Source organism: Pongo pygmaeus, chromosome 19 (assembly GCF_028885625.2).
Source record: "Pongo pygmaeus isolate AG05252 chromosome 19, NHGRI_mPonPyg2-v2.0_pri, whole genome shotgun sequence".
NCBI classification, from domain to species: Eukaryota; Metazoa; Chordata; class Mammalia; order Primates; family Hominidae; genus Pongo; species Pongo pygmaeus.
The window spans coordinates 73,304,104-73,324,221 of NC_072392.2; the positions used below are offsets into that span (position 1 = coordinate 73,304,104).

Here is a 20,118-nt window from a genome sequence, read left to right on the forward strand (position 1 = left end):
AAACCAAGAGTATTTTGAAGCTATAATGGAAAGCGCTTTTCTGGGTGGACTAGGGAGAGATACTTAGTCAGATGTCAGGGGTTAACAGCAGCTCCATCAAAGAGGGCACAGGATTTCTCTCTCTGGCCCAAGCAGCTGGAGGGGTCCACAGCACCATCCTATAGCCCTGGAAGCTGGAGGAAACCCCCCCAGCCTGAGAAAGAAGAGAAGGTGTTCGAGTTAGGTGGGTAAGATGACGTAAATGATGACTTGTGAGCAGTGGCCTGCCTCTGTTGCTATGACAACCGGAGCTTGCCTACTTGGCCTTTGCAAGGTTGGCTGAGGCGGGTTCTTCGTTAACTCGAGATTAAGGAAGGATATTTAGCGGGGAGGGTGTGTGTGTGTGTGTGCGGCGGATTAAAGACGAAAGGAGTATATTCAACAATGACTGTTTAGCTCAGTGGTTCTCCACCTTGGCAACACGTTAGACTCACCTGCAACAATTTCCTGATGCCTAGGCTGCACCCCAGAATTAAATTATAATTTCCAGGGGTGGGAACCAGGCATCATAGTTATTTAAATCTTGCCAGGTGATTCCAATTGCAGCTAAAGTTGCAAACCCAGCTTTTAGCTGGTAAGCGGAATTCCTGTGACCTTCCCAAGATGGCGGCCACTCAACCGCTTCCGCCTTTACGTGGGCCGGCAGGGGGCGGGCTTCCCAGGGGCGCATGCGTCTCGCGTCTCTCCGCTCCTTGCTCTCTCCTCCTTTTCCCCCCCGCCTCCATTTTGTTCGCGGACGCTGGGGACGGTGGGAGCAGATCCATTTCCGGGTTGGCAAAAGGGGCGGCGGCGGCGGCGGCGACGGCGAGAAAGAGAGCTTGCCGGGGGGCTAGCAGGACAGGAGGAAGCCGGAGTGTAGGCGGCAGAGGATTCGCTCCCAGAGCAGCTGCGGCCAGGTCGGAAAGAGGCCGGGGCGGCTGGGTCAGTCGCTGAAATGACCTGCGGACCTGAGTGGGAGGGAAAGTCGCTGGGAGGGGGGCTCGGGGCGGGGCTTGAGAAGAGAGGGGGGGCATTAGAGGAGGGGCCGGAGGGGGAGAGGGGTCTTGCGGGCGGGGCCTGAGGGGCGGGGGGGCCGGGGGACTGGATCGGAAGAACCTGGAGGAGAGAGGGCGTGGGGAATCTGGGGAGGAGTGGTCGGATATTGGTATGGGGCGAGCGTGGACTGGGAAAATTGGGAGGAAGGTTTTTGAGAGACAGGTAATAAGGGCTCCTGAAGGGTTGGGTGAGGTAAGGCGGCAACTCAGGGTGAGGGACGAAGGTAATCGTGCGCAAAAAGGGAGACGGGAACGGAGGACCTGTTGGGAACAGCTAATTAGCAGGATGCTGTGGGTGAGGAGTCCAGTGTGACATTTTGGGGATTGAGTTAGGTGAAAGCTAGTGTTTGAGAAGATGGCTTGGGAAACTGCTTACACGGAGGGAATCTTGAGAGCGTTCTTTGAAAAGGAATCAGAATTTAGTTAAAGGTTGGATTGAGAACGTTGAGATGCGCATTGGAACGTCTGGAGTTGAGGGTTCATGTTGAAGTGGTGTGAAGTGAGGGAAGATGGAATTTTTTTTTGTTTTAAAGGTGGGGTCTGGCTATGTTGCTCAGACTAGTCTTGAACTCCTGGGCTCAAGCGATCTTCCCACCTTGGCCTCCCAGAGTGCTGGGATTACAGGTGTGAGCCACTGCACCCGGCCAAGATGGAAATGTTAAAGTGTTCAGCATGGCAGTGTGATGGTCGAATTTTTGATCAGGAAGGAAAGTTCTTAAAAATAACATTGGGGCAAGGAACTGGTATGTGATGGAATTCTTTTTTCTTTTTTTTTTTTTTTTCTTTTAAGAGACGTGGTCTCACTCTGTCGCCCGGGCTGGAGTGCAGTGGCATGATCATGGCTCCTTAAAGCCTCGACCTCCTGGGCTAAAGTGGTCCTTCCACCTAAGCCCCGCCAATAGCTGGGACCGCAGGTGTGGCCACTACTCCCACCTAACGTGTATATATATATATGTATATATATATATTTTTTTTTGGTGGAGACAGAGCCTTGCCCTGTTGTCCAGGCTAGTCTGGAATTCCTGGGCTCAAGTGATCCTCCTGCCTCGGCCTCCCCAAGTGCTGGGATTACAGGGATGAGGCACTGTGCCTGGCCCAGAATTCGTTTTTTTTTTTTTTTTTTTTTTGAGACGGAGTCTCGCTCAGTCGCCTAGGCTGGAGTGTAGTGGTGCGATCTCGGCTCACTGCAAGCTCCGCCTCCCGGGTTCACGCCCATTCTTCTGCCTCAGCCTCCCGAGTAGCTGCGACTATAGGCGCGCACCACCACACCCGGCTAATTTTTTTTTGTATTTTTAGTAGAGACAGAGTTTCACTGTGTTAGCCAGGATGGATGGTCTGGATCTCCTGACCTTGTGATCCGCCTGCCTCGGCCTCCCAAAGTTCTGGGATTACAGGTGTGAGCCTCTGCGCCCGTCCAGAATTCATATTTTTTAAAGGACTTGAATAATCTGTTATTGATTTGGGCTCTCCCAGGGTCCCCATCCTTTTTCATGCTGTTATTTTTGCCTTACGGTTTTAGTTTTTGACTGTCTTACTGAATGTTTTTGGCTATTCTGTTCTCCTTTTACAAATCAGAAGAGAACCACAGGGAATAAGGACAGTTTTAGCCTACCTATGGATTTAGTAAATAACTTCAAGGCAAATTATTAAACTCTCATTTTTTTCCCCTTTGAAATATAGGTTTCCTCTCTCCCTGCCTCTAAGTTTAACACATGGGATCTTTAAAGTGGTTGCATAGAAGTGATCTCTGAAAATGAGATTGAGATATTGATATTTAAAAGACATACAATGGTGTACCTGCCTGTAATCCCAGCTACTTGGGAGGCTGAGGCAGGAGGATTGCTTGAGTCTAAGAGTTCGAGACCATTCTGGGCAACATAGCAATACACCATCTCTCTCTCTCTTTTTTTTTTTTTTAAGACGGAGTCTCACTCTCTTGCCCAGGCTGGAGTGCAGTGGCATGATCTCGGCTCCCTGCAACCTCCGCCTCCCAGGTTTAAGCGATTCTTCTGCCTCAGCCTCCCAAGTAGCTGGGATTACAGGCGCGTGCTGCCACACCCAGCTAATTTTTGTATTTTTAGTAGAGACAGAGTTTCACCGTATTGGCCAGGCTGGTCTCGAACTCCTGACCTCGTGATCTGCCCGTCTTGGCCTCCCAAAGCGTTGAGATTACAGGCGTGAGCCACCGCGCCTGGTCGACCTGTCTCTTAAAGAAAAACAAGGCTGGGCACGCTGGCTCACGCCTATAATCCCAACGCTTTGGGAGGCCAAGGTGGTGGATCACCTGAGGTTCCAGTGAGCTGAGATCGCGCCATTGCACTCCATCCTGGGCAACAAGAGCGAAACTCCACCTCAACAACAACAACAACAACAACAAAAGGGAACATGTCTTTCTGTTTCTTCCTCTTAGCCTTGCTCGTGTGTGTGCGTGTGTGTGTGTGTCTGCGTGCTAGCCAGGGAAGAACTGGTTTTGATTTGATGCATATTCAGTTTTTTTTTTTTTTTTTGAGACAGAGTTTCGCTCCTGCTGCCCAGGCTGGAGTGGAATGGCGCAGTCTTGGCTCACTGTAACCTCCGCCTCCCGGATTCAAGCGCTTCTCCTGCCTCAGTCCCCCCAAGTAACTGGGACTATAGGCATCCACCACCACGCCCAGCTAATTTTTTGTATTTTGATAGAGATGGGGTTTCACCACATTGGTCAGGCTGGTCTCGAACTCCTGACTCACCTCGGCCTCCCAAAGTGTTGAGATTACAGGCATGAGCTACCACACCTGGCCACATGTTTAGTTTTTTAACTCTTATTAATGTCAACTTTTAAAAGTAAAAATTTCATATTGTGTTACATTGTATTGGTTGCCATCAAGATGAAGATAGGGAGGTTAAGAGTTGGGGGAGGTGGAGATGAATGAAGTCAGTTGATGAAGACTAGTAGAATGTAGTGGTTTTTTTTTTATTTGTTTATTTATTTATTTATTTTGAGACAGAGTCTTGCTATATTGCCCAGGCTGGAGTGCAGTGGCACAATCTTGGCTCACTGCAACCTCTGTCTCCTGGGTTCAAGCAATTCTCCTGGCTCAGCCTCCCAAGTAGCTGGGATTACAGGCATGTGCCACCTGGCTAATTTTTGTATTTTTAGTAGAGACAGGGTTTTGCCATGTTGGCCAGGCTGGTCATTTACTAATTCCACCTCACACTTGATACTAGAGTAGTGTTTACTCTAGCTGGTACTGATAAGTTATGTGATAGCACCAAGGTGAAATGCAGGGGAGGTGTGAACATTGGAGTTTTCAGGTTTTACTGATGGCTTTTATGAAGGGAAGAGATTCCAGACTCACTAGGTGTTTTTAGGAAAAAAAAAAGGCAAGAGACAGAAGTCTTGTTCTGTTGAAGAGAAAATTTTTTTTTTTTTTTTTTTTTTTGAGATGGAGTCTCGCTCAGTTGCCCAGGCTGGAGTGCAATGGCATGATCTCTGCTCACTGCAACCTCCACCTCCCTGGTTCAAGTGATTCTTCTGCCTCAGCCTCCTGAGTAGCCGGGTGCCATCACGCCCGGCTAATTTTTGTATTTTTGTAGAGACGAGGTTTCACCATGTTGGTCAGGCTGGTCTCGAACTTCTGACCTTGTGATCTGCCCGTCTCGGCCTCCCAAAGTGCTGGGATTACAGGTGTGAGCCACCGCGCCCGGCCCGAGAAAATTATTAAATGTTCTTTCTTTACTTGTGCTCTCTGATCGGGAGAGTAACCTGGTATATGTTAGTCTGTTTTCCTGCTCCGAAATAACTGAAATTCATGGGCTCTTGGTTCAGGCAGCTTCAGCAAACATAGTCTTCTTACAACCCCAGGAAGAGCTGCAGGCTACAAAATATATGCATTTATTTGGGAGTAAAAACCTGCTTAATATTATGCTGTTGCAACCTACAGTGTACCTTTTTGGTTTGTTTTTTAAGGGGATTTTGAGATAACATATGGAGGCTCGGTGCTCCTGGGCAGACTTTTGGTACAGCCTGCTTCTTTTTTTTCTTTTTTTTCTTTTTTTTTTTTTTAGAGACGGAGTCTCACTTTGTCCCCCAGGCTGGAGTGCAGTGGCGCAATCTCGGCTCCCTGGAAGCTCCGCCTCCCAGGTTCATGCCATTCTCCTGCCTCAGCCTCCCCAGGAGCTGGGACTACAGGCGCCTGCCACCACGCCCGGCTGATTTTTTAGTAGAGACGGGGTTTCAACGTGTTAGCCAGGATGGTCTCCATCTCCTGACCTTGTGATCCACCAGCCTCGGCCTCCCAAAGTGCTGAAATTACAGGTGTGAGCCACCGCGCCCGGCCCAGCCTGCTTCTTTAACGTAATGATTTTCCATTTTTCCTATCCTGTCACAGTTTTCCATTGCTCTGCTTGAGCCAGTCCTATGTAGAAAGTGGCAAATTACACATTTTTTCTCCCCTTTTAGTCTCTGGTGGACATCTTGTCTGTGTCACAGTTTGATACTACCAAATTGAAAGGATTCTTCACTGCTTCAGATGGGGAGGGTGACAGAAGCTGAGCTGTTTCCTGGGTCAGAGAATGGACTCTGTCAAAGCAAAGAATAGTTGTAGAGACACAAACTGGGCCCTTGAAGCTGTGACTAACATTTTGGCAACATGCATCCCTTTGCCAAATAACTTCTTTTCTTCTTGAGTGTGATTGTTGATCTCCTTCTCAAAGTAGGCTCTTGTTGCTACTGTTCTTCACACAACTCCCAAGCAAAAGTTGGCAGAGTTCCCGTTGACTGACTGTGTCTTGAGGGATATGCCCCGGATTAGAGTGGATGGGGCGTTCCATGTCAAAATGAGGTTCATTGGCAGATCCTGAGAGCTGCTTTGCAAAGAAATAGAGGCAGTACTCTTTACTGAATGTTGTTGTGATCCTTTATCTTTCTTCTAAATTCAAGTCTGTTTCTTATTCATCTAGTGATTAAATGCAGAATCATTGCCTTTGCCTGGCTTCATGGGCATCGTGGAAGAGAAGACAGTATTTCCGACTTTTTTTTTTTTTTCTTTTCTCACTCAAGCCATTGAGCCTGAGGAACTACAGGCTAAATTTATGAGCATTTCTTGATATCTACGAGGGCTACTAAAAAAAATGCTGAATAGACCTTTATGGGGAACAACAATGTTAATAGGAAAAAAAGGTGATATGTTTGCTAATGTCTATGTCAGTCTTAACTCTTTAAGATTTTGGCTCAGTTTGGCCTATGAGCCTGCGGAAGTATGTAAGTTATCAAATAGGGGGGCCAGGAATTGGTTTCTTCCTTGCCATTTAAGCTTGGCAAAGTTAGAGCAATTTGGAATGGCTATCCAACAATGTGTTCTACTTAGTAAATACTCTCTTGTTTTTCAGGAGGTAGTTAGCTAAAGGTAGGGTTATCTCCAATATGTTTTGGGATGGATTGTGAAGATCATTCCCTTTTTATTTTGAGACAGGATCTCTCTCTCTTGCCCAGGCTGGAGCGCGGCGGCGTGATCTGTAGCCTTGACCTCCCCAGGCTCAGGCTCAGGTGTTTTTCCCACTTCAGCCTCCTGTGTAGCTGGGACTACAGGCACACGCCACTATGCTTCGCTAATTTTTATTTTTTGTAGAGATGGGGTTTCGCCGTGTTGCCCAGCCTGGTCTTGAACTTTTGCCGGCCTCCTAAAGTGCTGGGATTATAGGTGTGAGCCACCAGGCTCAGCCATTATAATTGATTTTCAAAAAAAATTTAGTTTCTTAAGCTTCATGAATTCAAATTGAGTGCCATTTGGATTTCGAGGCCCCTCAGTGGAAATAACTTGTTTTTAGCAAGTAATTATGATATTTCTAAAGTGCAAATTCACTGACCTACTTTCTGTGCTTCTGGAAATGCTGAATTGAATAATCCTTTTTTTTTTCCCCTCCCAATAATCCCTCTGACTGTGAAAACATTCTCCATATGTATTCAGATTGGGATAGTTGGTAAAAAAAAAAAAAAAAAAAAAAAAAAAGGAATTTTCTTTTTTTTTTCTTTTTTTTTTTTTTTTTGAGATGGAGTCTCGTTCTGTCGGCCAGTCTGGAGTGCAGTGGCGTGATCCCAGCTCATTGCAACCTCCGCCTCCTGGGTTCATGTGATTCTCCTGCCTCAGCCTCCCAAGTAGCTGGGATTACAGGTGCACACCACCACACCCGGCTAATTTAATTTTTTTTTTTTTGTATTTTTAGTAGAGACGGGATTTCACTGTGTTGGCCAGACTGGTCTCGAACTCCTGACCTTGTGATCCGCCCACTTTGGCCTCCCAAAGTGCTGGGATTACAGGCATGAGCCGCTGTGCCCAGCCTTTGGAATTTTCTTCTAAGGTAGTACACTAGTATGAGATGCGATGTCTGAGATTTGTGGATAAGTGAGTTTTCCTTCTTCCATTTCTGCCCTCCCAGTGCTCACCCAGTAGGGAGGATGTTTATCATCTAAGATCCAGATGTGAGACATTTAAACTGTTTCTTTCTCTGTCTTAGAAATAAGGACAGAACTGTTTTTAGCAAATTTTATTTTTTTAATTTTTTAAATTTATTATTAGTATTATTTTTGAGACTGAGTCTTGCTCTGTTGCCCAGGTTGGAGTGCAGTGGCACAATCTCGGCTCACTGCAGCCTCTGCCTCCTGGGTTCAAGCGATTCTGCTGCCTTAGCCTCCTGAGTAGCTGAGATTACAGGTGCACGCCACCATGCCCAGCTAATTTTTGTATTTTTTAGTAGAGGCGGGGTTTCACCTTGTTGACCAGGCTGGTCTTGAACTCCTGACCTAGTGATCTGCCCGCCTCGGCCTCCCAAAGTGCTGGGATTACCGGCGTAAGCCACCACGCCCAGCCTATTTATTCATTTTTTTTGAGACAGAGTTTCACTCTTGTCAGCCAGGCTGGAGTGCAGTGGCAAGATCTAGGCTCATTGCAAGCTCCGCCTCCCAGGCTCAAGCAATTCTCCTGCCTCACCCTGTCAAGTAGCTGAGATTACAGGCGTGTGCCACCACGCCCAGCTAATTTTTGTATTTTTAGTAGAGACGGGGTTTCACCGTGTTGGACAGGCTGGTCTCAAACTCCTGACCTCGTGATCTGCCTGCCTCAGCTTTCCAAAGTGCTAGGATTACAGGCATGAGTCACTGCTCCTGGCCACAAATTTTATATTTTAAATAAATAATACAAAATTTAAAAGATAAAAAAGTATATAAGCAGGATGGTGGCCATGGAAGTCAGAATCCACTAAGGAGTATGTATCAACTCACCTGCCAAGAAAAAGAAAGTATATAGTGAATACCCTTGGAAACATCTACGTTTGTCTTCCTATCAATCCAGTTCATCTTCCCAGAGGCGACTCGTATTATTATTTTCTTAAGATCTGTTCCAGGTCAGTTGCGGTGGCTCACACGTGTAATCCCAGCACTTTGGGAGGCCGAGGCGGGCGGATCACCTGAGGTCAGAAGTTGGAGACCAGCCTGGCCAACATGGTGAAACCCTGTCTCTACTAAGAATATAAAAATTAGCGGGGCATGGTGGTGTGTGCCTGTAGTCCCGGTTACTCAGGAGCTGAGGCACAAGAATCGCTTGAACCTGGGAGGCGGAACGGTGAGCTAAAATTGTGCCACTGCACTCCAGCCTGGGTGACAGAGTGAGACTTTGTCTCAAAACAAAACAAAACAAAAAACAAAAAAAAATTTGTTCCAGAGATACCAGGTACATATAAAGCAAATATATATATTTCTTGTTTTTTTTTTTTTTAATAGATGTAGCACACTGTTAATACTATCTGTATCTTTTGCTTGTTTTTATACCTCTTTTGGCTGTTACTCCCTATCAGCAATAAAGATACTTGGCACCCACCTTACATTGATAGACATATACAGTTTCCAGTCTTTTGCTATTACAAACAATGCTCCAGTGAAGAAGCATATATATTTGGCTCTTTGCATATGTGACTCTGTCTGTAGGGTAAATTCTTAGAACTAGAATTGCTGAAGCTGATTTTCTTTGGTGTTTGTTATTCATTTATTCAACAAGAATTTTTGAGTTCCTACTGTGTGCCAAGTACTGTGGTAGGGGATGTAGGGGGTGCAGATAGGGTAGTGAAGAAATTTTCTCGGTCTTTTTTTTTTTTTTTTTTTTGAGACAGAGTCTCTCTCTGTCACCCAGGCTGGAATTTAGTGGTGCAAACATGGTTCCTTGTAGCCTCGACCTTCTGGGCTCAAGCAATCCTCCCACCTCAGCCTCCTGTGTAGCTGGGACCACAGGTGTGTGCACAATTTTTAAAATTTTTTGTAGACATGAGGTCTCACTTTGTTGCCCAGGCTGGTCTTGAACTCCTGGGCTTAAGCAGTCCTCCTGTCTCAAAGTGCTATAATTACAGGCATGAGCCACCACACCTGGCCCTGACTTGTTCTTCCACTTACGGTGGAAGACTTTTTTTTTTTAGACAAGGTTTCATTCCCATCTTGGCTCACTGTGACCTCCACCTCCTGGGCTCAAGCGATTCTCTTGCCTTAGCCTCCTAAATAGCTGGGACTGCAGGTGCATGCCACCGTGGCTAATTTTTGTAGTTTTTGTAGAGGTGGGGCTTTGCCATGTTGCCCAGCCTGGTCTTTTTTTTTTTTTTTTTAGACGAAGTTTTGTTCTTGTTGTCCAGGCTGGAGTACAGTGGCACGATCTCAGCTCACCGCAACCTCCGCCTCCCGGGTTCAAGTGATTCTCCTACTTCAGCTTCCCAAGTAGCTGGGATTACAGGCATGCATCACCACGCCTGGCTAATTTTGTATTTTTTGTAGAGATGGGGTTTCTCCTTATTAGGCTGGTCTCGAACTCCTGACCTCAGGTGAGCTGCCCACCTCGGCGTCCCAAGGTGCTGGGATAACAGGTGTGAGCCACTGCACCTGGCCAAAGACATTTATTCATTTATTCATTTATTTGTTTTAGACAGAGTCTAGCTCTGTTAGCCAAGCTGGAGTGCAGTGGCACGATCTTGGCTCACCGCAACCTCTGCCTCCCAGGTTGAAGCCATTCTCCTGTAGCCTCCCAAGTAGCTGGGACTACAGGTGCATGCCACCATGTCTGGCTAATTTGTTTGTATTTTTAGTAGAGATGGGGTTTCACCATGTTGGCCAGGCTGATCTCAAACTCCTGACCTCAAATGATCCGCCTGCCTCGGCCTCCTAAAGTGCTGGGATTGTAGGTGTGAGCCACCGTGCCTGGCCCAAAGACATTTATTAAACAAATAATTATTACCGTTGCTGTAAATGCTGTGGAGACAGCTAATGATTAGCCCATCCCAGGTTGATTGAGAGGAAGGGCAGTCAGAGAAGGTCTCTGAGGAATTGAGTTTTAAGGGTGAAACCTAAGAATGAAGGGAGGACAAAAGACTGATCTAGGTAGAGGAGATGGCATAGGTGAACGTCCTGAGGAGGGAAAGAATGTTTGTATTCTGAAGAATTGAAAGAGGTTCCAGTGTGGCTGGAGCTTAGGGAGTGAAAAACAGAGAGGTAGGAGGCAAGGCTTCAGAATGTGAGCTGTCCTAAAAAATGGGTAAATAGGCTGGCATGGTGGCTCATGCCTGTAATACCAACACTTTGGGAGACCAAGGTGGGAGGATCACTTGAGCCCAGAAGTTCAAAACCAATCTGGGCAACATAGGGAGACTCCCAGTCTCTATATAATTAAAATACTAGCTGGGCATGGTGACAAGCACCTGTGGTTCCCAGCTGCGCAGGAGGCTGAGGTAGGAGGATCACTTGAGCCCCAGGAGAGGGAGGTTGCAGTGAGCTGTTGCAGCACCACTGCACTCCAGCCTCGGAGACAGAGTGAGACCCTGTTTCAAAAAACAACAACTAAAAGAGTAATAGAATAGTGAATTTTGAGGTCAGCTTCTACAATAGAGCTTTTTTTTTTTTCCTGTCAGTTCTTTTACTAGTGTTGATGATGAGACTATCAGTGTCATAAAGAAGTCTGATGCTTGTGCAGTGAAACAGTTTTTATAAGAACTTTCCTGGATAAAACCTATTCTTTTAGTCTTGATTTCTCATAGGTCCTGCAAATCAAACTTGGTTGGCTGGATTAGCTCTTAAAATTTTAGGATCTTAGAAATTGTTTTGGAGATTAGGATTATTGGGGAACGATTCTTAGATTATGGGGGATGATGGGATTGTCAGTTTACCAGACTTGCTATTTAGGAAACAGAAAACCTATTTACTTTTAGTGGGAGGAGCAGGGAGGAGTGTTTAAAAAAAGAAAAAACCTATTTACTGTTAAGGAATGTTGACTGTTTTAAAAATCATCTTCATGGTGCTAGGGAGAGAACAGATGTTCTTATTTTGAACCGATGAATATAGTATTCTGTCGTACCCATCATCTAGGCCATATGTCTTAGCATGACACGTAAGTCTTGTTGGACACGCAAGGTAGCCCAAGGGCCATTATAATTCTGAATATATGAAAGCGTTTTTATCTGCAAGTGTATTGACTTGTTCAGAAATCACAGTACTCAAAACCCAGATGGTCCTGTTTGATTTAGTACTTTTTTTGTTTAATTGGATCAGCTTGCCGTGTTTTTATAACTTAAAGTAGACTCTTGACTTAGCAGCCCATCACTAGTGATCAAGGGATGGAAATGTGCAAATTTTCTAGCATTTCAGCCAGGAGCATCTGTGTTTCTGATGGCTTAAGGGTATTAGAATGTAAGAGAAGAGACTCCTTGACAATGAAAGTCACAGCTTTGTTATTAGATTATCTGTGATGAGTTGGGACTTAATATATTATCTTTGAAATGAGGCAGGACACTTCTCTCCATGTGAAGTCTGGATCAACATTTTTTGGAGCATCTGTTTAAGTGTTCTTTCAGGCCTTTTCTTAGTGGGGACTGTTATCACTGGATTTTTCTTCTATCTGACTGTTCTCTGTGCTTTTCTGCTTTTTTTTTTTGAGACAGTCTTGCTCCGTGTCCCAGCTGGAGTGCAGTGGCACGATCTCAGCTCACTGCAACATCCGCCTCCCGGGTTCAAGCAGTTCTCTGCCTCAGCCTCCGAGTAGTTGGGATTACAGGTGCCCGCCACCACGCCCAGCTAATTTTTTGTATTTTTAGTAGAGACAGGGTTTCACCATCTTGGCCAGACTGGTCTTGAACTCCTGACCTTGTGATCCACCCGCCTTGGCCTCTCAAAGTGCTGGGATTACAGGCGTGAGCCACCGCGCCTGGCCGCTTTTCTACTTTTATATATGGAGTGTGCAGATGAAGGCTGGCTCTTGGAAGTTGGGAGCTAGTAATACGAGATATGGCTAGCTTACAATCTGAGAAGAGCTGTTTTTTTTGGTCATCCATGACTAGGTTTCAGCTTGCCTTGTAATTGCATTTTAAATCTAATTAACAGTTTCTTAGAATGTCTAAAGATTCTTTGATTTTTTTTTTTTAGCAGTTAGTGGCATTACATTGAAAACAAGACCTAAAAAGAGAGTTAAGGTAATTGATTTTACTTTTATTTTTTTGAGACAGGATCTGGCTTTGTCACCCAGGCTGGAGTGCAGTGGTGTGATCTCTGCTCACTGCAGCCTCTGCCTCCTGGGCTCAAGCAATCTTCCCACCTCAGCGTCCTGAGTAGCTGGGATTGCAGGCACATGCCACCACGCCTGGCTAATTTTTTTTTTTTTTGAGACAGGGTCTCGCTCTATTGCCCAGACCAGAGTACGGTGGCGTGATCTCAGCTCACTGCAGTCTCTGGCTCCCAGGTTCAAGCAATTCTCATGCTTCAGCCTCTGGAGTAGCTGGAGTCACAGGTGCACGCCACCACACACAGCTAATTTTTGTAGTTTTAGTAGAGACAGGGTTTCACCATGTTGGCCAGGCTGGTCTCAAACTCCTGACCTCAAGCAGTCCACCTGCCTTGGCCTCCCAAAGTGCTGGGATTACAGGCATGAGCACCACCATGCCTGGCCTAATTTTTGAATTTTTGTAGATGCTTTTGCCATGTTGCCCAGGCTGGTCTCGAATTCTTGAGCTCAAGTGATCCACCTCGGCCTCCCAAAGTGATGGGATTACAGGTATGAGCCACCGTGCCCGGCCAGTAATTGATTTTAATATTCATTTCTCTTTTTTTTTTTTTTTGAGGTGGAGTTTCACTCATGTTGCCCAGGCTGGAATGCAGTGGCGTGATCTCGGATCACTGCAAACTCTGCCTCCCGGTTCAAGCGATTCTCCTGCCTCAGCCTCCTGAGTAGCTGGAATTACAGGCATGCGCCATCATGCCCGGCTAATTTTGCATTTTTAGTAGAGACAGGGTTTCACCATGTTGGTCAGACTGGTCTTGAACTCCCGACCTCAGGTCATCCGCCCGCCTCGGCCTCCCAAAGTGCTGGGATTACAGGCATGAGCCACCATACCTGGCTCATTTCTCTATTTTTGTGCGTACCTTTGCAATTAATTTTGGTTGTGATTTCCTACGGTAGATTGGAAGTTGCTCTCATATTTGCCCTCTGTGGGATTGTTGATCACTGTGTGGTTACACCCAGGCTGTGGCAGAGATTCAGGTCACATTAGCCAGCCTGCTGCCATTTGAGTTGAGTCAAGATACTGGTTCTAGAATTGGGCTTAATTAAGTCTTTAAAATTTTTTGTTTTGTTTGGGATTTTCTATTCTCCTTAACTGCATTGGTACCAGATCCAACATTGACCTTATATTTTGAAATTTTGGTCAGTTTGTTTATATGGTGGTTTTGCTTATACAGTGTTAGGGTTTTTGGTTTTTGGTAATTGTTTTTTGTCAAAATAGTAAGAATACATAAAGAATCAGATAGTACTACAAGGCTTATAATTAGAAAAAAAAAACACTGCTTTATTTCTGCTTGTTTGTTTTTAACCACTTTTGCAATTTTTTTTTCCCTGATGTATATTATCCATATTTCTATATAGTATGTTTAGGGTGTTTATTCTTTCTTTTTTTTTTGATAGATGAAGTCTTGCTGTGTTGTCCAGGATGGCTTTGAACTCTTGGGCTCAAGCAGTCCTCCTGCGTTAGTGGGGAGTACAGGTGTGCACCACTGCAGCTGGCTATACAGTTCTTTCTTGAGTTTTCCATTCTTAGATATTATCTGTTGAGGCTGAAGGTGATGGCACAAGCCTGTAATCCCAGCACTTTGGGGAGGTCAAGACCTGAGATTGGGAGTTTGCGACCAGCCTGGCCAACATGGTGAAACCCCGTCTCTACTAAAAATACAAAATTGGGCCGGGCACTGTGGCTCACGCCTGTAGTCTCAACACTTTGGGAAGCTGAAGCGGGCGGATCACCTGAGGTTGGGGGTTTGAGACCAGCCTGACCAACATGGAGAAACCATATCTCTACTAAAAATACAAAATTAGCCAGGCGTGGTGGTGCATGCCTGTAATCTCAGCTACTCGGGAGGCTGAGGCAGGAGAATTGCCTGAATGCGGGAGGCAGAGGTTGCGGTGAGCTGAGATTGTGCCATTGCACTCCAGCCTGGGCAACAAGAGCAAAACTCCATGTCAAAAAATAATTAAAAAAACAGGCCAGGCACAGTGGCTCATGCCTGTAATCCCAGCATTTTGGGAGGCTGAGGCAGGTGGATCACAAGGTAAAGAGATTGAGACCATCCTGGCCAACATGGGGAAACCCCGTCTCTACTAAAAATACAAAAATTAGCTGAGTGTGGTGGCGCATGCCTGTAGTCCCAGCTACTCAGGAGGTGCACGCCTGTAGTCCCAGCTACTCGGGAGGCTGAGGCAGAAGAACTGCTTGAACCTGGGAGGCGGAGGTTGCAGTGAGCTGAGATCACGCCACTGCACTCAAGCCTGGTGACAGAGTGAGACTCTGTCTCAAAAACAAAAACAAAAACAAAAAACCCGGAAAGTATCTGGGTATGGTGGCACGCGCTTGTAGTTCCAGCTATTTGGGAGGCTGAGAGGTAGGAGGATCACTTGAGCTGGGTAGGTCAAGGCTGCATTCAGTAAGCCATGATCACACCACTGCACTCCAGCCTGGGTGAAAGAGCGAGACCCTTTCTTCAAAAAAAAAAAGAAAAACCATTTTTGTTATTTCAAAGAGGATATCTTAGATGCTTACAAGACCATTGGAAGGCTGGAAGAGCATAGGTCAGGGAAACCTCGTTGCAGGAATTTCAAGAAATTGCTTCCGTTAATAATCTTAGCTGCCTTAAGCACCAAAACAGGCAGTTTGCAGAAAATTAGAAACGGCTGCAAACCACATGTCTGCCATCTGTCCGAGGCCACACACGCTCTCATTGCTACTGGAGAAGCAGTAATGGCATCTACCCTTCTTCCATTGTGCAAATCTTCTTTTTTTCCTTTTTTTTTTTTTTTGAGATGGAGTCTTGCTCTGTCACCCAGGCTGGAGTGCAGTGGCGCGATCTCAGCTCACTGCAAGCTCTGCCTGCTGGGTTCACGCCATTCTCCTGCCTCAGCCTCTCTAGTAGCTGGGACTACAGGCGTCCGCCACCGCTCCCAGCTAATTTTTTGTATTTTTAGTAGAGGCGGGGTTTCACCGTGTTAGCCAGGATGGTCTCGATCTCCAGGCCTTGTGATCTGCCCACCTCGGCTTCCCAAAGTGCTGGGATTACAGGCTTGAGCCAGCGCGCCCGGCCCATTGTGCAAATCTTAAGTGTTGGTAGAATTTAAACCACAATGGCACTGATTGGAGGATTCTGATAAATGTAGTTCCCAGGCCTCCAGATGAATCCAGAAGGAAGTAGAAGCGAAAGTTGCAAAAGAAAAAAAATTTAGCGCCCAGTATAATGACTGTATCATTCGATTACCTTTACTTCCTTGTGTAGTTTTTCCCTAGACATAGTAATTGTCATTCTTTTCCTTCCTTCCCTTTTTTGTTTTCTGCTTGTTTTACGGAAAGTCACTAATTCATCCCTAAACTCTGACAGGTATAAACCTCTTCTCATCATTGAAGCACATTAGTGGAGCACCTCTTCCAGAGGCTTTATGAAGGGAGTCTTTGGAGAGTGAGACTTTTTTTTTTTTTTTTTTGAGACGGAGTTTCGCTCTTGTTGCCCAGGCTGGAGTACAATGGCACGATCTCAGCTCACCACAACCTCCGCCTCCCGGGTTCAAGCGATTCTCCTACCTCAGCCTCCCGAGTAGCTGGGATTACCGGCATGCATCACCATGCCCCGCTAATTTTGTATTTTTAGTAGAGACCAGGTTTCTTCCATGTTGGTCAGGCTGGTCTCGAATTCCTGACCTCAGGTGATCTGCCCGTCTTGGCCTCCCAAAGTGCTGGGATTACAGGCATGAGCCACCGTGCCTGGCCTCTGGAGAGTGGGACTTTTTTGAGGCCTTGCATATCTGAATTATCTCCTTTCTACCTTCACACTTGGCAGTTTGACAGGATTAAAAAATTTTTTTTTTTTTTGAGATGGAGTCTTGCTCTGTCACCCAGGCCAGAGTGCAGTGATGGGATCTCGGCTCACTGCAACCTCCGCCTCCCATATTCAAGCAATTCTCCTGCCTTAGCCCCGCCCCGAGTTGCTGGGATTATAGGCATCCGCAACCACACCTGGTTGATTTTTTGTATTTTTGGTAATGAAAGGGTTTCATTCACCATGTTGGCCATGCTGGTCTAGAACTCCTGACCTCAGGGTGATCCATCCGCCCCAGCCTCCCAAAGTGCTGGGATTATAGGCATGAGTCAACTGTGCCCGGCCTAGATATAAAATTTTCTACTGGAGATTATATTTCTTTGGAAATTATAAGCCATTGCTTTATGGTCTTCTAACCTTTTTTTTCTTTTAAGACAGAGAATTGCTCTGTTGCCCAGGCTGGAGTGCAGTGGTGCAATCTTGGCTCACTGCAACCTCCACCTCCCAGTTCTTTTGCCTCAGCCTCCCGAGTAGCTGGAACTACAGGCGGGTGTAGAGATGGAGTTTTGCCATGTTAGCCAGGCTGGTCTCGAACTCCTGGCCTCAACCGATCCTCCTGGCTTGGCCTCACAAAGTGCTAGGATTACAGGCATGAGCCACCCCACTCAGCCTCTTTTTTTTTTTTTTTTTTTTTTAAGACGGAGTCTCACTGTTGCCCAGGCGGGAGTGCAGTGGTGCGATCTCAGCTCACTGCAACCTCCACCTCCCCGGGTTCAAGCAGTTCCCTGCCTCAGACTCCTGGGTAGCTGAGATTACAGGCGCCCACCATCACACCCGGCTAATTTTTGTGTTTTTAATAGAGACGGGGTTTTACCATCTTGGCCAGGCTGGTCTTGAACTCCTGATCTCGTGATCCACCCGCCTCGGCCTCCCAAGGTTTCTAACTTTTAATAGTGGCATTATGAAGTTTGATGCTATTTTGACTCTAGATTCTTTGTATGGGATCTGTGTTTTTTCTCTGGAAGACTTTAGGATCTTCCCTTTATTCTTGACATTCTGAAATGCAACCATGTTGTGCCTTGGTGTGGATATTTAAAAATTCATCATACTCAGCATTCAGTGGACCTTTTCAGTCTGGAAGCTTATTTCAGTCTATCCTGGGAAATTTTCTTGTATTATTTCTTGTATTGATAATGTATTCTCACTTTGATAATTATTTATCTCCTCTCTCTTTCTGGAAACCCCAAACTCCTAGGTTGGTACTCAATTTTTTTTTCCTATTCAATTTTTCTTTTTGAGACAGAGTCTCACTTTGTCATCCTGGCTGGCGTGCAGTGGTGCTATCTCGGGTCACCGCAATCTCTGCCTCCTGGGTTCAAGGGATTCCCCTGCCTCAGCTTCCTAAGTAGCTAGGATTACAGGCGTGCGCCACAACGCCCGCCTAATTTTTGTATTTTTAGTAGAGACAGAGTCTTACCATGTTGGCCAGGCTGGTCTCAAACTCCTGACCTCAAATGATCCGCCTGCGTTGGCCTCCCAAAGTGTTTCAGATAACAGGTGTGAGCTACCATGCCCAACCCTAATTTTCCATTTTTTTTTCCTTCATTCAATTTTTGTGAGATTTCCTTAGCTGTTCTTCCAACTCTCTGTTGTCTTTTAAATTCCTGTTATCAGTTTGTTTAATTTCCAAGGGCTTTTTGTTTTTTTTTTTTTTTTTAGACAGAGTCTCACTCTGTCGCCCAGGCTGGAGTGCGGTGGTGTGATCTCGGCTCACTGCAACCTCCGCCTCCCGGGTTCAAATGAGTCTCCTGCCTCAGCCTCATGAGTAGCTGGGATTACAGGCACGCACCACCACGCCCAGCTAATTTTTGTATTTTTAGTAAAGATGGGGTTTCACCCTGTTGGTCACGCTGGTCTCAAACTCCTAACCCTGTCTCTACTAAAATACAAAAAAAAAAAAAAAAAAAAAATTAGCCAGGTTTGGTGACGTGCGCCTGTAATCCCAGCTACTCAGGAGGCTGAGGTAGGAGAATTGCTTAAACCCAGGAGGTGGAGGTTGCAGTGAGCCAAGATGGTGCCACTGCACTCCAGCCTGGCAACAGAGGGAGACTCCATCTCAAAAGAAAAAAAAAAAAAAGCTCCTGACCTTGTGATCCACCCGCCTTGGCCTCCCAACGTGCTGGGATTACAGGCGTGAGCCACCGCCCCCGGCTCCAAGGGCTCTTTTTATTATCTGAATTTTACATGTATTTTTGGACATTGTCAGGAATTCTGTTTTGTTACTTTGATTCTTTCATGTTAGAGATTTTCTTTAGTTGTCTGATAATTCTTAGCTGCTTATTCAATTTTTATTATTTATTTATTTGAGATGGAGTCTGGCTCTGTTGCCCAGGCTGGAGTACAATGGCACAATCTTGGCTCACTGCAACATCTGCCTCCCCGGTTCAAGCAATTCTCCTGTCTCAGCCTCCCAAATAGCTGGGATTACAGGCACCCGCCATCATGCCTGGCTAATTTTTGTAGTTTTGTAGAGACAGGGTTTTACTATGTTGGCCAGGCTAGTCTTGAACTCCTGACCTCAGGTGATCTGCTTGCCTCGGCCTCCTAAAGTGCTGGGATTATAGGTGTGAGCCACTGCACCTGCCCTTATTTATTTATTAATTATTTATTTTTTGAGACAGAATCTCACTCTGTCGCCCAGGCTGGAGTGCAGTGGCACAATCTCAGCTCACTGCAAACCTCCGCCTCCCGGGTTCAAGCGATTCTCCTGCCTCAGCCTTCTGAGTAGTTGGGATTATAGGCGTGTGCCATCACGCGTGGCTAATTTTTGTATTTTTAGTAGAGATGGGGTTTCACCACCTTGGCCAGGCTGGTCTCGAACTCCTGACCTCGTGATCCGCCCGCCTTGGCCTCCCAAAGTGCTGGGATTACAGACGTGAGCCACCGTGCCCGGCCATTTATTTTTTAAGAGATGGGGTTTTGCTGTGGGGCCCAGGCTGGACTCAAACTCCTGGGCTCAAGTTATCCTCCTACCTCCAAGTAGCTGGGACTACAGGCTCATGCCACTGTGTCTGGCTTCTGTTTATTTTATTTTATTTATTTATTTATTTTTTTGAGACAGAATCTCACTCTGTTGCCCAGGCTGGAGTGCAGTGGTGCGATCTTGGCTCACTGCAAGCTCCGCCATTCATGCCATTCTCCTGCCTCAGCCTCCCAAGTAGCTGGGACCACAGGCGCCCGCCACCACACCCGGCTAATTTTTTGTATTTTTAGTAGAGACGGGGTTTCACTGTGTTAGCCAGGATGGTCTCGATCTCCTGACCTCGTGATCCACCCACTTCAGCCTCCCAAAGTGCTGGGATTACAGGCGTGATCCACTGCGCCCAGCCTTGGCTTCTGTTTATTTTTAAGAATGTGACACTAAGAAGCTCATCAAGTGGTGGACACTACTATAGGGTATTGGGATTACAGGCACCCTGGCAGGCTGGTAAAAGGACTCCTCCAGTCCTCTGCCTAGAGAGTATAAGCCAGTGGCAGGTGTTTGAGTATAAGTCTGGCTGCCAATGTTTTTGGAGCCAAGTGAGAGAAAGGAGCTGGGGAGGGAAGAGAGGTCTCACTGTTGACTCATTAGGCTTTTCACTTGACACCCTTATTTCAGTCACTGCCCTTAGCTGTGACTAGTTCCTTTGGACTCTTTGG

At 46.3% G+C, this 20,118-nt stretch overlaps 1 protein-coding gene across 5 annotated transcripts in view; it reads left to right on the top strand.

Annotated features, from left to right (window-relative positions):
• Positions 1 to 761: 761 nt before the first annotated feature.
• The window catches only part of WIPF2 (WAS/WASL interacting protein family member 2), a 61,858-nt gene continuing 42,501 nt past the window's right edge, over positions 762 to 20,118 (top strand). The window contains exon 1 of one of the 5 annotated variants that reach the window (XM_054457165.2): positions 762 to 935. The gene's annotated coding sequence lies outside the window, so the exon portion shown is untranslated. Of the gene's footprint in view, positions 961 to 1,211; positions 1,237 to 20,118 lie in introns of those variants that run through there. The other 4 variants (XM_054457167.2, XM_054457166.2, XM_063656430.1 and 1 more) reach the window with 4 other exon arrangements.